Source organism: Neopsephotus bourkii, unplaced genomic scaffold (genome assembly GCF_033783945.1).
Source record: "Neopsephotus bourkii isolate Nb327-2 ecotype Australia unplaced genomic scaffold, CSIRO-AGI_Nbou_v1 NB_659, whole genome shotgun sequence".
Lineage (NCBI taxonomy): Eukaryota > Metazoa > Chordata > Aves > Psittaciformes > Psittacidae > Neopsephotus > Neopsephotus bourkii.
In genome coordinates this window covers 9,801,790-9,819,259 of record NW_026901158.1, presented here as the reverse complement: position 1 = coordinate 9,819,259, position 17,470 = coordinate 9,801,790, and the positions used below count along the sequence as shown (strand labels likewise).

At 53.7% G+C, this 17,470-nt stretch overlaps 1 protein-coding gene across 1 annotated transcript in view; it reads left to right on the top strand.

Annotated features, from left to right (window-relative positions):
* The first annotated feature begins 14,247 nt into the window (after positions 1-14,247).
* LOC133212013 (discoidin domain-containing receptor 2-like) overlaps positions 14,248-17,470 on the top strand; it is a 60,062-nt gene continuing 56,839 nt past the window's right edge. Inside the window, exon 1 of the mRNA XM_061353000.1 lies at positions 14,248-14,321. The gene's annotated coding sequence lies outside the window, so the exon portion shown is untranslated. The remainder of the gene's footprint in view (positions 14,322-17,470) is intronic.

Below are 17,470 nucleotides of genomic sequence, written 5' to 3'. Positions count from 1 at the left end.
TGTGTTGCTGGATCTGGACTTTGGTTGCTCTGGACTCTTGGTTGGACCTGGCTGCTGTCTTAGACCCACCTGGGTCTCCATGCAGGTACCATGGGAGGGGCCCTGTTGGACCTGGGTTCCTCCGAGCTCTCCCTCCCTGGGGGAGAGGCCTCTTGGTGCCCCTGACATGAGGGCACCTTGATGGGGGGGGGCAGGAAAGGCCATCAGGCCAAGCATGCAGCTGTGGGTGAACACTGAAGGGGGGCCCTGTGGGCAAGGCACCGACTGCTTTCTCCCTATCGGTGCCTAAATCTACAGGAGAAGGCAATATCCCTCTGGTATCCAGGGTATGACCTATGTTGGTAGAACCCCCATGGAACCAGAAAAGCCCTTTTGCTGAGGGAAAAGTGATTCCTGACACCTGCACCTCCTTCCCTGCTTTGCTTTGGGCTGCAGGATGGACCACTGGCTCTGCCCAGGGAGCGAGCAGCCCAGGGTGATGTAGCAACACAGGCAGCCTGGCTGGTGAAGGTGTTGCCTGTGCTGTATCCCAGGGTGGGCTTGTGCCCTAGCACACTGCTGCACGGCCTGTGCTCCATCCCAATGGCATCTCTTTTCCATGCTGCTGTTGGAGATGTCCCCCCAAGCTGTGTGTGGTTCTGACGTAACCCACTGCTCTGCCTTGTGGACTGAAGCTGCTTCCTCCCACCCAGCTCTGGGTGGTTTGTCCCTGCCACATCAACTGGCAGCGAATGGCACTGGGGGCTCACACCTGTGGGTGCTCTGACTGGATGCTGGGCACAGTAACCCTGCTGCCTGGACAAAGAGCAGGCTGCAGAGAGATGGAAACGGCAAACCCCTCTCTGCTGGGGTTGGCAGTGGTGCACTGATGCCTTTGCTTGTGTCTCTCTGGGTGTTGCCCATGTCCCTGCTCAGCTGCAGGGCTCCATTACTTTGCAGCTGGGCTCTGGGATGGTGTCCCTGCTCTGTACCCAGAGCCCTGGTCACCTCTAGGAGCATCATCCAGGACAGCTTCCCAGCCTGTCTCTCCCATCCTCCAGTTGCAGGAGGGCCTTTAGTGATTCCTGAGGAAGAGCTGAAAGTTGAAGACCAGTTGACCCTCAGATTGCTCCTGCACATGAGCTGGGAGGTTTGTCTTGATAGAGAGTGTGCTAATGAGCTGCTTTCTCCAAGCCCGTGGTGCGGGCATGATCCCAGGTTCCAGGGCACCCCTGTACCAGGGACCCAGCTGCCTCCCCTGCGTGGCCCAGGGCTGTGGGATGTGCCCTGTGTTCCCCCATGGACATGGCCCAGCTCCAGGCAGAGGAAGGTGGGTGCACATACACGTTCTGTGTGAGCTCTGCTTAACTTCAGCTGCCTCCAGGGAAAGGTTTGTATTTAATGTTCCTTAAAAGGAGCTAATCTTGGGTGCCTCTGTGGGCTCAAAGCGAGCCAGGCTGATGCCGCTCCCAGAGGTGGGTGCTGGCTGCTGTGCCCAGCCTGGCTGTGAGGCTGGGTCCTCCCTGGGGTTTCTTTTTGCTGTGTGAAGGTGCTCCAGGGGTGGCCCAGTACTGACCAGTGCTGCTCTGTTATGCACCGCAGCGTTGGACAAGCCTGGCTGGGCTTGCTGGGTCCTTGAGCTCCCCATGTGCTGCTGGAGCTGCTCCTGCTGCAGTGTGCCCCCTTGTCCTCACTGGCAGTGCCTCTGGCCATCATGGCTCTACCAAGACCCACAGGGGATGCGTGGCAGTGGCTTGGGGCACCTGAACAGAGGTTGTGTAAATCGAGGTACCACTTGCAGGGATGTGGGGGTGACAATAAGCCCATCTCCACGTACGCTAAGGGAAGTGGTCAAGGCCAGGTTGGACACAGGGGCTTGGAGCAAGCTGCTCTAGTGGAAGGTGTCCCTGCCTGTGGCAGGGGTTGGAGCTGGAGGAGCTTTGAGGTCCCTTCCAAACCAATCTGGGATTCCATGATAATATTCCCAGGACAAGGAAAAGCTACTGATGCCTATCGGGTTAAGTGCTTTGTTGCTTTCTTATCAACTCCTGTGGTCCTCACTAAGCAGATGAGCTGCAAGCAGGAAAGCAAATCTTATCAGTGGTGGAAGGGCTGCAGGCGGGGAGAACAGAGCGAGGACAACTCAGGTAAGTCAGAGCTTTCTCAATAGCTGTGAATGATGCAATTTACCTCAAGGTGCAGAAGGAATGTCTGCAATGGCTTCTGAGATCACATGAGGATGAGTGAGCCTCTGAAAGGTGGAAGGAGGACAAGCATTCCCTTTTCTCGGGAAGGAAGAAGGCAGAGGCAGATAGGAGCAAAAGTATTACATGTGAGCTTATAGCAGAGGGGGGAGAAATAAGTTGTGACCATAAAGTGTAACTTCTTCCTTTCCAAGAATAGCTGTTCACAGTTACTGGGATGAGCTGGAAACAGCTTTCCAGAGCTGGGGACAATCAATATTCCCCAAACAGTGGGGAGAACAGAGGTGGGAGTTTGTCTGCCCATTGAATGTGGAGGGGATGGGGAGCTGGGAGGCCTGCAAGCACTGCAGGAGACACACTTGGGATGGCAAGCACAAACTGGAGGAAAGGTCTGAGAGGAGCTGCTGCAGAGGAGGGGGGGGTGAGGGTGAGCAAATGCACGTTCCAGGCTGGGGAGGGATCGCAGCGCTCCCCCTCCGCACAAGGGATAATACCTTGGGTTGTGAGCAAGGCAAACATCCAGAAGTGTATAAAGAGGTGTGTTGCATATGCGAGGGATGAAGTAATGTGGGGCCTTGCTGGAGCACCGTGGCCATATTTGGGCACCCTCCTGGGGAGGAAGACCTTGGTGAGGGGGTGATGCAGCCCAGGGAGAAGTTTCAGGTAAAGCATGATAAGAGGTTTCAAACATGCAGAAGCATGGCAGGAGCAGACAGCAGCGCTTGGTTACCCCCTCATCCATGGCAGGATGTGGACTGGCTCCAGAGAGTGAGGAATATGTTAAACTTGAGGAAAACTGCTGTAACTGCAGGAGTGAAGCATCAGAATGGGTTTATTGGGGTGGTTGCTCCATTGCTGCCACTGAACCCAGCGGAGGATTGTAGGGCTCTGCCTTGGTGGTTGCACCAGGTCCCATGTTGCCTGCCTTCTGTTACCCTTTGGTGCCTGTCAAGGGGTCAGTTGTAAGCTTCTGCTCAGCACACAGCTGGTCTGACTTGCAGTGCTCAGTCTTCACAGGGAGCACAGCAATTCAACATTAGTCCTTGGTTTCAGTGACTAAAATACCTGGGTTCAGGTGCCAAGTCTGGGGCACCTGCATCTGCAAACTGTCAGACTTGGGAAATGTGGGGAGATTGGCAAGTAACCCCCTGGACAGGTTGGTTTTCCGGGTGGGATCTGTTAGAAGGACAAGAGAACCAGCCAGTATTGAAACGAGAGCACGCAGAAGAGTTAATCATGTAACTAAATTCACCTAGGACCTCACAGTTTCCCTTCTCTCCTTGGTTTTGTAATAGATATTAGGTAAAGGGTGAGGGCCTGCACCTAGAGCTGCCTCGGGACTTGCAGCCATCTCCAGGAAGCCCCTGCAGAAGCGGCAGATGCCCCGGCATGGTTTGATATTCTCCAGTTACAGGTGTGGAGCTGGTTTGTGGCTCCCTGTGCAGGAGCAGAGCATCAGCTCCTCCTCCAGCTGTGGAGATCACTGCAAAGACCCGCTAACAGGTCTGTGCAGGATACGCACATCCCAGGATCTTCTGCGGATGCTATTTTGAGCTTCCTGCCACTGTGCTTCCTGTGCTGGTTTATCAACCCACCCCTCAGGCTGGGATTTAGCTGCCCTCATTTTGGCATCCTGAAGTCTGAGTAAGTCTCTCCTGGACTTTCCCATCCCTGCTTCCTGGAAAGAGGCTGCCCGGGAACCCAGGCCTGGGAAAAGGCCACCTGGAAAACCTTCCCTGAGCCACAGCCCTGCTCTGGGATGCCTGGGCAGGGTTGGACCCCTGCAGGCATGTGGTACCCAGGCAGCCCCCAGGTTATTCCAGCCCTTCACAGCTCTCTTCTCCTTGATGGCTGCTGATGGAAGCCACCACCACTGCATCCAATTCTGGCTACTCACCCATCCTTACCCAACATCTTCTATCTAGGACAGTGAATTCCTGCAGGCCAAGCTGGTGCTAAGCTGCTTAGATTGCTACCACAGCTTGTAAAAGCCATCACTCTGCTGCCCTGAGCTACAGGACAGCTCTGTGGGTGCATCTTGCCCTGCATTTTGCTTTTATTGCTAATGGTGCACGTCCCTGCTGGGGCCTTACCCTGGGGATGTGGCTGGATGGAGGGATCACCGTGTTTTCACCTCCCCAGGTCCCAGCCTGGGGCCCCTCACCAGATCTCAATGGCTTTTGTTAACCTGTGGCATCAGCTTTCCCAGAGGGTCATGAAGGACCCAGTCTGAAGGAGCCCATCCTTCACCAGATCCTGGCCTCTCACCCACATGACAATGTATGTACAGTTCTGAGGCCAGTAAGTGATACGTGAAGAGAAGTAAAGCATTAATGGCACCCAAAATCTGTTTTCACCTGTACCTTTTCCCTTCTCCTGCCCCTACAATGCACTGCACTATCCAAGTGCTCTCACTGAAGCCAGCTCCATGTGGTACCTTGCCTGTTCTTCCAAGCAAACAAACCCAATGCATCCATGGAAAATCCTGGAGAAATCCCAGAATGTATGGTTTCTTTTGAGACTCTGAGCTGCCTGATGTGAACTCAGTGCAGGTACAAGAGCAGCCACAGGCATGACTGAAACCAGGGAATCTGTTGTGTTCCCAGCCCTCCCCAGCTTCCACATTTTCACATCCCAGATCTCTGTGTCCCAGTAGGTTTTCCACGGCTGCAGTGAAGGGGTTTGTACCCCTCATAGCTGGCACAACGCGGTGTTACTCTCTCATACTACTGCTGCTCTATCACAGCGAGCTGCCCAGCTCTTCCTGAGATGACTTCATAAATTCCCCCTGTGGGATGGAGGTTTGTGACTCACAGCCTTGCTTTGCCTATATGAGGTCCTGCCACCTCCCTGGGTGCTGCAGGGGCCTTGGGAAGTCAGTTCTGAGCCTTGCCTTTGAGCATAAGCTGGTCCTTGGCTTCAAGGTGGTTGCTTCTCTCTCCAGCTTGAAAAAAGCTGTGTGTACCTTGGGTTGGCTCCAGCTATTGCAGATGATGTAATGAGCGGCTCTGCCTCTCCCTGCAGACTCTGCAGCACAAACTGCACTCTGATTCTTAGATGTCTTGAGGTCAGAACATAGCACAGGATGTTGCAGAACGCCTTAGCCTGACGCGACCCAGTGTCCTCAGCTCCGTCAGTGCTACGGCCTCTGTCGGCTTCAGCTGCAAAAGCTGCTCTGTGCATGTTCTTTTACTCCCATGAATCACATCAAGGCCTTCCAGGCTGCACCCTTGTGCCAAAGATCCAGCACCCCCATCTCTGAATGCTGTTCCTGATGCATCCAAGGCTCAGTTTTTGGCTTTGATGATCCCTTAGTGCAATGCACGCAGGTCTCTGGGTTAGATGAGGGGGTTGATGAAATTCAAGTCTTTGGCTCTGGCTCAATAGAAGTCGTCTTTCCTCTCCTTGGCACCTGGTGGGCAGAAGATCTGCTTCTTGTGGTGCTGATTCATCTTAGTTCTCACTTGAGGAGGATCCAGTGACCTGCTTGGACAAGCTCACCTGGGAGTTATAAATACACCCCTGTGTAATACTCACATGACAATAAGCTAATGGGTCATGATAATTGCCAATAAGAACAGGATTTGTCCCTGCAGGCAGAGACCCCTCTTCCTGGGGCTCATTCTGAAGCTGCGTTATTACTCGCCTCCTTACAGCTGGGTGTTGGGCAATGCTGGTGAGATGGATGAGGTGAAGATGTGGAGCTTCACTGAGAAACCTCGACATGATCAATTACACAGGTGATGCTATTGGTGTCAGAGCTGGAGTCAGCTTCTGGATGGGCTGTGTTCCAGTCCATCAGGAGCTGCCTGTTAACTGCACCAAGGTAGATACAGCTCATGATGGGACAGATGGGAGAAGATAAATGGGTCCGTCTCCTTGGCTATGATGCTGGTTGACATAAAAGGGGTAGTTGGATGTCATACTGAATGTTTGCTTTTTGGCCTGTAACATCCACCCCTTTGCTCATCATCCGGGTGCTCCTAATGTCCACTTTGATAGCTTCCTGTGGCTCTTCCTCCTCTGAACTGAGTAGCACTGGCTGAAGCCATGGCCTGCGTGCGGGAGGGTTTGTTGCTAATCCCTATCCTGACTCATCCATGTGCTGGGACCGGGGTGGATTGAGGCCTCAGACACCACAGGGTGAAGCAGCAGCACTTTACACGATTTATTTTCTTATTGCGTGCTGCTTTTAAAGCACTTCAGTGATTTAGATGCTGCCTGACAGCATTGCACCAGTCATGGGGGTGGATGGCAGGCAGGGATGCAGTTAGGACATGCCACTGAGCAGAGCTTTAGCCAGCAGTTAAGGGACAAGCCATTGTACCCCACTCCAACCAGCTTCTAGGAGAGATGGTGACTACGGAGGCTACTTGAGCCAATTCCTTGCTACTTTAGGAACTGCCTGGATTTGCCAATGAGTAGGTGAGTTTGGAAGCAGCAGTTTGTCTCCAGCCCTCCAGATTTTGCCTTGTAGGGGAAAAAAATGATGACCAAAGACCTGGTTGTAAGCCCTGGCTGTGTCTCAGGTTTAAACATTCATTTAAGACTCTGCCATGAGGAAGGTGTTTTTCAGCAGCAAGTCTTGTGGTGAGCCACTGGCTCCAGACTCAGTTTAAACGGGGGTTAGGGATGAGTGTAGAATCAAGCAATGGTCCTGCTTGGAATTACTGACCATCAGCTTAGAGGTGCTGGGTGGTCCATACCAAGAAATGGGACTCCATGTATTGTAGTCACTGTGCTAGCAGTCACATCTTGGTTTTGCCCAAGACTAAGTTTCCAGTGGAATAAACCTGATGACTGGGAGTTTTCACATGGTGACAGCCGGTGACATGATGGTGATTTACAATGCTGAAAGCACAGAAGTTTGATGCTTTGTGACTTAAAGACAACATGAATTTGTTCTTCCAAGAAGCAGAAAGCAAGCGAGGTTAGGTACCCCAGAGGGCGAAAGGAGGTCACAGAATGGTTTGAGTTGGAAGGGACCTTAAAGATCATCCAGTTCCAAAGCCCTGCCACAGACAGGGAAGTGCCAAGGTGTCAAAGAAGAGCTTTAAAAGTTGGGGTTTTGCTCCTTGGTGTTTTGTGGTGGCTAACGGCTGCTCAGGAGAGATTGCTGTGTTTGATTGCAGCTTAGCTAACCAGAGGTGGTTGCCCAAGGCCTTTGCAGAAGTCCATCTGTCCTCCTCACCTGCTCCATACCAGTGTGAGGTGCCCCACGCTGACAAAGATACATGAAGTTTGCAGCTAAATCTAAGTTCATGACAAAGGTGCCAGAGAGCTGCAGACCTCTCCAGCAGGTTTGTGGGCACTCAGCTCCCTCCGGCTCTGTTTAGTCATCATAAAGCACAAAGAATCTGAGCATGAGTGTTGTTTCTTTTCCTTTTCTGGGCATCTCTGAAATGGAGCTTGCCAGAGCAAGTGCTGAGGTTGCTTTTTTTCTGGGGCATAGTGCTGAGATTGCACAGGATCATAACAGAACCTGGGGTCTCCCAGCTCCATCCCTCCAGCTCCAGGCCACAGATGGAACGGGAAGGCAGGGTGGGAAGGTGAGAGTCCTTAGACTGTTCTGTATAGCAGATGGGTGAATTCTAATGATAGGTACACTCTCAAAAGCACTGAAAATTCTGGAGGCAAAGTTCTGTGACAGACAGCTGTAATAACTGAGAACAGAGCTGGGGAGGAGGAGAGTTGGAGCATACTTTTACACTCCTGTTAGTGCCCGTGGGCAGATATCTGGTGCTGGGGGCAGACACATTCCAGAGTGGTTTGTGAGTCAGACGAGCTCCTCCCATCACAACTTCACTCATCAAAGCAAGTATTTATAGCACAGGTAGGAGTAGGGAGAGAAATCAAAGGCGAGCTTCCCAGAAAGATGCATAAATCACTCCAAGAGTTCAGCTCTGGGGTTCTGCATTTTTTGCTTTAATACGAATGAATAAAACTGCCGTTGTTATTAACTAATATCTCTTACTATTATTTCATCGCTCTGCTTTTTGAATTAAACCCATCTTTGAGAAAAGAGGGTATTTCCATAGAGTCCTCCCAGCTCTCAGAGCTACCCCGGCAGGCTGCTAAGGACATGCTGGCTTACACCACAGAAAACATGTTGTCCAGCACTGATCTGCTGAAAACCAGTGCAGAGAGGCTGCCCGGGCCGGTGTTTGCTGTCCCAGCTGTCAGGAGACCTTCAGGCCTTGCAGCAAAGCGAAGCAGGAAAGCCAGGAGGGTGCTGTACCCAGCGCAGGTGAGGAAGTATTTGCCACGTCAGGAGAAAGACCTAGTCAAGCGGTGGCTGCTCTTCTTTGCTGGCATCATCCTCCTGCAGGTCTTAACTGAGGATCCTGAGCAAGAAGGACTGGCTGGGGGGAAGAGCCTTAGAGTGCAGCCACTCTGTGCACCAGCATCACTGAGGGCTGCAGGGAACAGCTCCAGAGAAGACAGAGCTGTTTCAGAGGCCCCAGCAATCATTTTCTCTTCAGTTTATGGGCACCAGCCTCCCAGGCAAACCAGAGCAGATGTGCCACAGCAAGCAAGGAGACCTCTGCACGCCTTCTGCAGGCAATGTGTGGCCAGTTTCCCTTGTGCAGAGCAGTGAGCCCTGTGAGAAGCTGTGCTCCTAGACCTGCTCTTGGACATCAGCTGCTGGAGCAGCACCGTGGCCTGGGAACCCTGCACCCCTCCAAAGAGACACCAGGACTGTGGATGGTGACTCAGGGCTGGCAGTGGCTGGAAGAAGCATTGATGAAAAGCCAGGGCTGCAGCAAGAGCTGTGCAGGTTTTACTGCTGATTCACTTGTGACTCTGATCAGAGACTGTGGTTTCCAAGAGCTGTAACAAAAGGCTGCAGGAATCAGTTTTGCATTCCTGGGTTGGGCTTGTGCTGTGCTCCTTACCTGTCAGGGTTGCATAACTTTACTCAGTGCCTCCACTTGCATGCTGTTCTCACGAATCAGACATAGCTCAGCTCTCAAAATGATGAGAGTGCAAAGATCCCGTGCGCTTTGCTCCCTCTGTAATGCTGTAAGAATAAAACTGCTAAGATCAGACTTTCCCAGCGTGTTTCTCAGAGTTTAAAGTTGATTTACCACACTGCTGCATGCTGCAAAGTGCTGAGCATCCTGGGGAAACAAAACTGTCCAACCAGCAAGAATAGTGGGGTCAGAGCCACAGCAGGACCTGGACACAGACACACTGGTGCCCAGCACTGGGTGAGGTCAGAAGCTATGTCTCCAGTTGGGGACATAAAGCACAATACAAACCAGAGCCCCGGGATAAGGTATCTTGGGAAAAAGCTGGGAGGCCCCTAAAGGAAACCATGGGACATGCTGGGAAAGAGGGTTTGTCAGGGGGGAGGTTGAACTAGACATCACCAGTGGTCCCTTCTAACCAACACTTCTACCATTTCTGTGTTCACTAGGGGGTTACTGGGAGTTCAGCAGCACTTTGTGGTTCTGTATGTGAGAAATGGGGCTGGCCACAGGTCCAGAGCAGTATGTGTGTAGGCTGTTTCACAGAGTGAATGGGATGGTGTCTGCTGCAGCTGGTCAGATACAAGCAGGCTGCATGAGTTCAGAATAAAGAAATCTGTCTCAGGACCAGCTTCTGCTCCTTTCCCAGCCACAGGGCTTATTCCAAAGAGCCACTCATGGCTCCTTGCTGGAAACACAGGGTCCAGGATTTCCAGTGGATATTTTGAGCTTGTTGAATTTCCGGGGCTGTTTTATCAGCCGCCCCCAAGGCTGCAATTCAGCTGCCCTAATTTAGGCATCCGAGGAAAGTCTGAGTAAGTCTGCCTGGGATTTTCCCAGCCCAGCACCCTGGGAAGAGTCTGCCTGGGGAAAGGACACCTGGAAAACGTTCTCCAAGCCATGCTCTGGACTAATGTACCTCGGGTAGCAGGGCTCCCCCCCATGAAGGTCAGTCCCAAAGGCCACTCTATGCCTTTGCAAGCCCCCTGCTTTGCCTTTGGGTCTCCATCCAACCTTCTGCTCTGCAAAACAACTTCAGACTTTTACTGGGTTGCTCAAGGCTGTGTCCAACCCAACTTTAACATCTCCAAGCATGGAGATTTCACCACCTCCTTGGCCCACCTCTTCAACCTGGGACTTGAGATCTTTCTCATGCCACATGATGACAGACAGCTGGTGTGCCTCACATAGCTGTGCACTGAGATAGGTGTCTCAGAAAGCAGGTCTGCTCATGGCAGCAGCAATTAGTTCCTCAGGCCCTGATAAGAGCAGAACTCAGATGCTTTGTAATGACCTAAAGCGGCCGCACGTGACCTAGGGCTGGAAGGAAGCTGGATCGCACATGCAGTGATTGCAGAAGAGGTGTGGAACAGCCAAGCACAGCACTGCAGGCCAAAACAGAGAGGAGCAGGGAGCTGTAGCCCACAGCAATCCCAAACAGACCTGCTTATCTCAAAAGCATGCAGCTGAAAAAGCTGAATCACCAACAGAATTTAGCTGCTTCATTTCTACTGGGAAAAAACTCCAAAGGAGCAATCTGTCCATGTGCATGGAGTAAGGAGCAGCTGGGACAGGACTTCTGTGAGTGGTGGTCCAGGATGAGCCTTTCAGAGGGGCTCCGCATCCTTTGTGTAGGCAGGGAAAACACTCAATCATGGGGAAGGGAAAACATGCAATCAGAAGGAATAACTGAATGTAAAGTCTTGAATTGCTGGAATTGTAAACTGTTGAAAAGAAAAAGATCTTTTAACAACGGTGTCGGTGATGAAACCCTTCAGTTGATTGCAAGCTTGGTGAGCAGGAGCTTCCCGAAAGCCCAGCATATCCCAAAGACACCACGGGAGGGCAGCGGAGACAGAAGCAAAGCAGCACGCACAAGGCAGAGAGCGGCCTCCAGTGCCTCAGCCATCCAGGCACGAAGCTGCAGTGGCGCACACAGCAGTGCCGAGGATGCTGTCAGTGACTTGCAGAGAGCCGACGTGGTGGGGAAACAGCAAAATAGATACAGACACCTTAAATATAAACCCCCATCGCTGAGTGATGAGGTGAGTTACAGGTGAGAGGTTTCATTGTTCCACACAGCACAGGATGGTGAGCTGAGGTGTACAGTAACGCAAGCGTAACAGAGGCTGCCACCAAGCAACTTCCAAGCCAGATACTGGCAGCTTAACCCAATGTAACCATTGTAAATTCACTTCAGACCTGGTAACTTGAATGAGCTAAATACAAGGAGGACTGTCACAAGAAGGGTGTTGTGTGAAGTCTGGAGTTTCATGTCATGGTGAGCCCCTGCTCCAGTCTCTAACATTCCTGTTTGTTCCAACATCGCTTTTGGCACAGTGTGAGACGGACAGGACCAGCCCAGGCCGAGGGCAGGAGTGAAGGTCACTCCTAGGAGTGCATGTCCCTGCTCCACAGCATGGTGCTGGGAGTGCTGTCACCCAGCCCTACCCATCACCAGGGCAGGTTAGGGCTCTGTGTACCAGGTGAGGAGGCAGCCCAGCAGGATGGCTTTGAGCCATGCAGTGCCCTGCAGAGATCATGTGTCTGTGCCCCACCACGATCGGCAGAGCAGCGTATCCAGACAGGCTCTGTAGCAGGGACATGTCAGGACCCAGTCCTGCATTCCCAGCTCTGCACAAGGCTTGTGGCTCCTGCTAGCAGCTGCCTTTTCTGCGGGGGGAGCCCCTTGCACCCCGGCTCTATTGCCCCAGCGGCCTCCACTCTCACCTGCAGTCCTTGGGCCAGAGCCTGTCTCACTCCTTCCTCTCCCAGCGCTTCCATTGTGCATGCTCCAGAGCCTTCCTGATCCATGCTACAGCCCCTGCCCCTTCTCCTCATGGCACGCCTCCCCTCAACCTCTTTCTTTATCCAAGCCTCCTCAGGCCACCTCAGCCCCATCACTCTTCTGCTCCACAGTCCCCCAGTCCTGCCACTGGGCACAGAGTCCTTTGCTCCAGCTCACATCCCTGACAATCAATCTCTTGGCTTTCAAGCAAACAGCATCCAGATGTGCACTGGGAGCAGCCCTTGGACATGCCCACCACGTTCCCAGCCTGGAACAGTCCCTGCGGAGCAAGGCAGATGCACGACCCCAAACCCAGGCCAGGGACCATTCTGGCAGCTTGTTGTTACTCTTGATCACATTCCTGTACCCAGCAGCATCCCCAGGAGCTGCTGCATTTAGCACTACAGAGGTGTTCTACGGGACCAGGCACGCTGGGAGATGCAGGACTCCAAAGGGGCTCCTCAAATGAGCCGTGTTTCCCTGGTCCTACAACATGAGCACTTGACCCAGGGCTCAGGAGTTCTGCGGAGGGAGCTGCAGAGGATGGTCCATAACAGCTCTGTGGCAGGTTTTTGACTCCCGGAGCCAGCACCTCTCCCCCTCCCTGCAACACAAGGGCACGGATGCTGCTCCCTGCGGAGGCGTGCCAGGGAATCATAAACACAGCTGGTTTCACTGGGTGTGTTTTTCACCCCCGGGCTCTCTCCGAGCTGGACTGAGGATGTGTCGGGAGTGTAATGGGGAAAAACACGGCAATGTTTTCTTTGCTGCACTGCCTCCCCTGGGTATTACCTGCTGCACTGCTCCAGTGCACAACCGGCTGCCTGAAAAAAGGGGGAGCCTGAAAAGACCGCTGTAAAGAAGGCTTAGAATGAAGACAAAAGTCAAGGGAAACAATAAGAAATCAATAAATCAATGAGCAGCCTAGTGAACACATACCGAGGTCTGCATCTCTCCTTGCCTTTTGGCGTTAGAAAGCCACTCAGCAAGCTGAAAGCCACTCAGCAAGCTGAAAGCCATGAAACTGATTTGTGTTCACCCCCATGGCAAAAAAAGAGTGAAAATTCCTTATGGGAGGCAGAAAGGTTGTCGATAAGGAGCAGGGGATTACACTGACAGCCAGGGTTCTGCTTCCCAGAGCAAAGCCATGCTCCTCACTGCTGTTTGCTCATAAACGAGACTTCACAGAGCCCATGTACTTTACACTCAGAGACTGTCACTCTGGTCACCAGGCCAAGGTTTTGGCTCTGTTTTCACCTGATGTATTGAAAGTCTCCTCTGGAACAACCTTTCCCTGGTAACCAGTGTTTTCCTTCCTTTCCTTCTCCTGCTTGGGGGAGTTTCCCACTTGCTTTTGCTTCCTTCAGCTTGTTTGTGGCCAAGTGCCCGGGCAGCCCCAGGGAAGGGTCCATCTCCATTGGCATCGCTGTAAAAAGCAGAATCATCGAGTCACAGAATGGTTTAGGTTGGAAAAACCCTTCAGGATGGTTGAGTCCAACCCCTCCCCAGCACTGCCAAGGCCACCACTGAGCCATGGCACTGAGGGCCACATCTGCCCATCTTTGAAACCCCTGCAGGACCGGTGACTCCAGCACTGCCTTGGGCAGCCTGTGCCAGTGCCTCACAACCGGCTGAGACGATGCCAAGGGTGTTACAAAGAGGCGTGTGTGGGATAGGCCATTGCCATGGAGCCCCTGTGCATGGCCACCAGCACCATGTGCCAGCCCGGCACCACCAAGCACCATCACAGCTTTGGGATGGCGCTTTGGGACTGGCAGCACAGCAGGATGGGACCCTGGGGCTATGGGGGTGTCCTGGGGCAGGCAGTGACTGAGGAGCAGCAGGGGTGCAGGGGTGGCCCAGGAACATGGCAGTGCCTGGGGTGTGCGGGGGAACGGTGGGACAGGGCAGGGCCTGAGGTACATGAGGTAACCTGGGAACATGGCGGGGCCGTGAGGCACATGGGGATGGAGAGGCACAGCCCTGAGGTACCTGTGGGGTTACAGGAACATGACTCAGTCCCGAATACAGAGGGACATGGCGGGGCCATGAGGCACACGGGGACATGGTGGCACAACCTTGAGACACATGGGGACATGGTGGCACAGCCCTGAGGAACACGGGCACATGGCAGCCCAGCCCTGAGGCACACGGGAAGCTCGGGGACACGGCGGAGCCCCGGGCCATCCGCAGGACACGGCGCTGAGCACAGGCCACGCTCCTTCCCTCCGCGCCGCGTTGCCATAGCGACGCCTCCCTCCGTGCCCCCGGAGCGCTGTCGCTTTAAGAGCGGCGAGGCCGCCGCCGCCCCCGCCCTCGCCCGCCCGGCGGCCGGAAGGGGTCCGCGCTGCCGCCCGCCGCTGCCGCCCGCTCTCTCAGGTAAGCGCCGCGCCTCGCCCGGCCTAGCCCGGTCCCCCCCTCCGCCCGCCGCCTCCACCGGGGGAGGCGCTGCCCGGGGCGCCGGCCCCGCCCCGCCCGCCGGGTGCCCGCGGGCCGCAAGAGCGGGAGGAGCTCGGGGCCGCTCCCGGGCGCCGGTCGGGTACCGCGGCGGGGCTGGCGGTGCCCGGTGCGCGCTGGCGACCCGAGCGGGGAGCGCTCGGCGGGGACCCTGCGGGCCGAGGCCGCTCGCGGAGGAGGGGTCCCGCAGGACCCGCGTTGTGCTGGGCCGCGGAGGGTCGGGTGTGCTCGGGGGCTGTGTGTGTGTGCGCGGAGCCCGCGGACCTGTTGAACGCTGCTCGGTGTGCGAGGGCAGGCACCGCTCCGCTGACCGGTACCGGCGGTGCTGACTTCGTTGGGCCTTTCAAGGCTCCGGCACCTCTGCTGCCGGGGAGGTCTCTCCGCAGGTGGAGTCACGGCGATGCCGATCGTGCCTCCTGCTCTCCACCGGCATCGCTGTCCCTTGCAGCGGGGCACGGCCCAGGCCCGGGCAGCAGCGAATGCACGGAGCCGCCTTGTTCTGGGTGAGCTCTTGGCACTGGAACAGGCTGCCCAGGGCAGGGCTGGAGTCACCGTCCCTGCAAGTGTTCACACAGCGTGGAGACGAGGCCTCAGTCCCATGGGTTAGTGGTGGCCATGGCAGTGCTTGGGTTTGATCTTGCACAGGTCTTTTCCATCCTGGTTGATTCTGTGTTCTTTGTGGTCCTACCAGCAGCTGCTGGGACTGTGAGAAGTAGGAGGAAGCAGGCAGGAGGGAGTAAACTTCACTGCTTATGGTGTTAGTTGTGCTCAGGTCCTGAGGTCCAGTTTTCCTCCAGCTTGAGAGTCAGACCCTCGTGTTGGCTGGTGCGCTCATTTGTTTGGGATTTTTCTCCCCTTTTATGAAAGAACGAGCCTTTATATTCCTAATCAGATGTCCACAGGAAAACTGCTTTTAAACTTTTATTTTGGCCTTTTCTGGTTAATATTACTCCAATTTCTTGCTTGGTGCTTTTCTTCCTTTTCGTGCTGGATGTGCTGGCTTTCTGTTTCTTTGGCTTGCTTGGCTTCTAAATGTTCCTTAGTTGAGGAGTGGGGGGACTGGGAGAGGATAAAATATGAGGATCCAAGGCTACTTTGTGTCATCTCTTCTAGTGGAATCCTGTAAGCCAAAGGGGAGAGGAAAGAAAAAGTGATCAAGGGGAGCTCAGGGTGATTTGCTTTGTTGGGAGCAAAATGTTCTGAGGGACTGACTGAGATTTCGTGTCACTTAATTTCTCTTCTTTTGAAGTCAAAAGATAAACCAGCACTCTGAAACGCTCCAGTTTAAAATGCTGAGCTCTTGCTTTGCTCTTCAGTTGCCTTTAAAACAGAAAAAGCAGCAGCAGCTCTGCAGTGGGGTGTGTGTTCAGAGGCCTCACAGCTCTTCCATCAGCTGCTCCTACCTTCTCCCTGTGGACCATACCATTAGAGAGGCTTCAATTCCCATTTAACCTGCTGGTGTGTGGGTAATGTCGCTGTGGGAAGAAGGAGCTCTCTGTGGATTACCCACTCTGCCACCTGGGGCTTGCTGTGCTCTAAGCTCTGGCCTCTGGAGTATAATTGAGGAAAGTAATTGTATTTGAAGACGACTGAAATCTGTTAGGCAGGTGTGTGCTGTCCCCTGGGCAGATGTCAGGGTGTGTGAGCTTACTTTTGCTGTTGGCAAGTTGTGGTCTTCTGATGGTTGTAGTTGCCTGCTACTGGTTGGTTGATGCTGGAGACTGCAGCATCTTCAGCTTTTGGAAGTAAGACCCCTTGGTGTTCTGTCCTTTTCCACCCCATGGGAATCACCCAGGTGATCTGTCTCCTTCCTCAGCGCTGCCTCCTTAGCTTTCCCAGGAGTTTTCATCTTCCTCATTCAATTTTCTCTCCAGGAAGACTTTTATTTGCTGCATCTTTAATGAGTTTGGTTTTTGTGCCCAGCGACAAGCCTGGCCATGGGCAGCGCAAGGCTGTGGTGAGGGACCAAGAGCCAAGAGCAACTGAACTGGGTGTAATTGAAAGCTGTCAACTTTGCAGCAAAGGAGGGTAGCATGTGGCTGTCTTGTTGAGGCTTGAGGTAGCTCCTTGAGTAACACTGAGTGAAGATACAGATCTTTCAGCTCTAAATAGTCATTGAGAAGGCATCAGAAAACTCCCCAGGGTTTGGCCACTGGGGAAGCTCTCTGGGCTGGAGCCCAATGGTGCAATGGCAGTAGGACTGGGTGGCTTTTCTTCTGCTTGCTGCTGCAGTTCTGCACCATCTGATGTGGGTACTTGGCTGCTGTTCTGAAGGTGTCCATCCAGGTGAAATGGTCAAGAACTGGTGTCTTGGAGTGCTCTGCTTGGGTTTCCTGCCCTTCCTTCCCTTGGTGGCTGTTCCCTGGGGAGTTTGGCTGCAGTGGGGGTCTGTGCCTGAGGGGGACCAGCAGTGTCCCATGAGAAGGCTTTTGGGTAACAGAGGGACAGGCTAGAGCCCTACTGAGTGGGAGACCAGGCAAAGAGCAGTGTGCCCACTGTGGTGATGGTGTGGGACAGCCCTGGGCATCTGGGAAAAGAGGAATTTGGGAGTGAGGTGAATCCAACAGGGAGTAAATACCCACCGCAGTGGTAAACAGCACCAGTTGGGAGCACTGCTTCTGCCTGCATGCCCTGGCTGGATCAGCTTTAGGTAGTTTCTTGATAAGCCTGGTGGTGACATTCACCATTTCATTCCCCTAATGTCCTGCTGTCCCCTTGGGCCCCTTGTATCTGCTGCTGTTTGCCAGACGTTGCCCGAGCTGCTCTTACACTGCAGCTGTTTCTGCAGGTCCCCAGTTCCTGCACAGTTGTTCTTACTCTGTTTATTTTAGTGCTTATAAACTGATTTTTAAGAAGAGCTGGAACTTGAGCTGGAAAGTCTCCTTCTGCTGCTCCCTCCTCATGATTTGCTTGAGAAGCAACACCATTAGGAGATGGCAGCTGAGCCCTGCAATATTATTCCCTCCCTTTATGCTTTGCATTTTCTGAGCTGTGGCTTCCCAGGGTTTTGGGGGCTGTTGCCCTGTACCTTGTTTTTAGCAGTTGACTTGTGTTTGGGGGGGTGTCTGCTC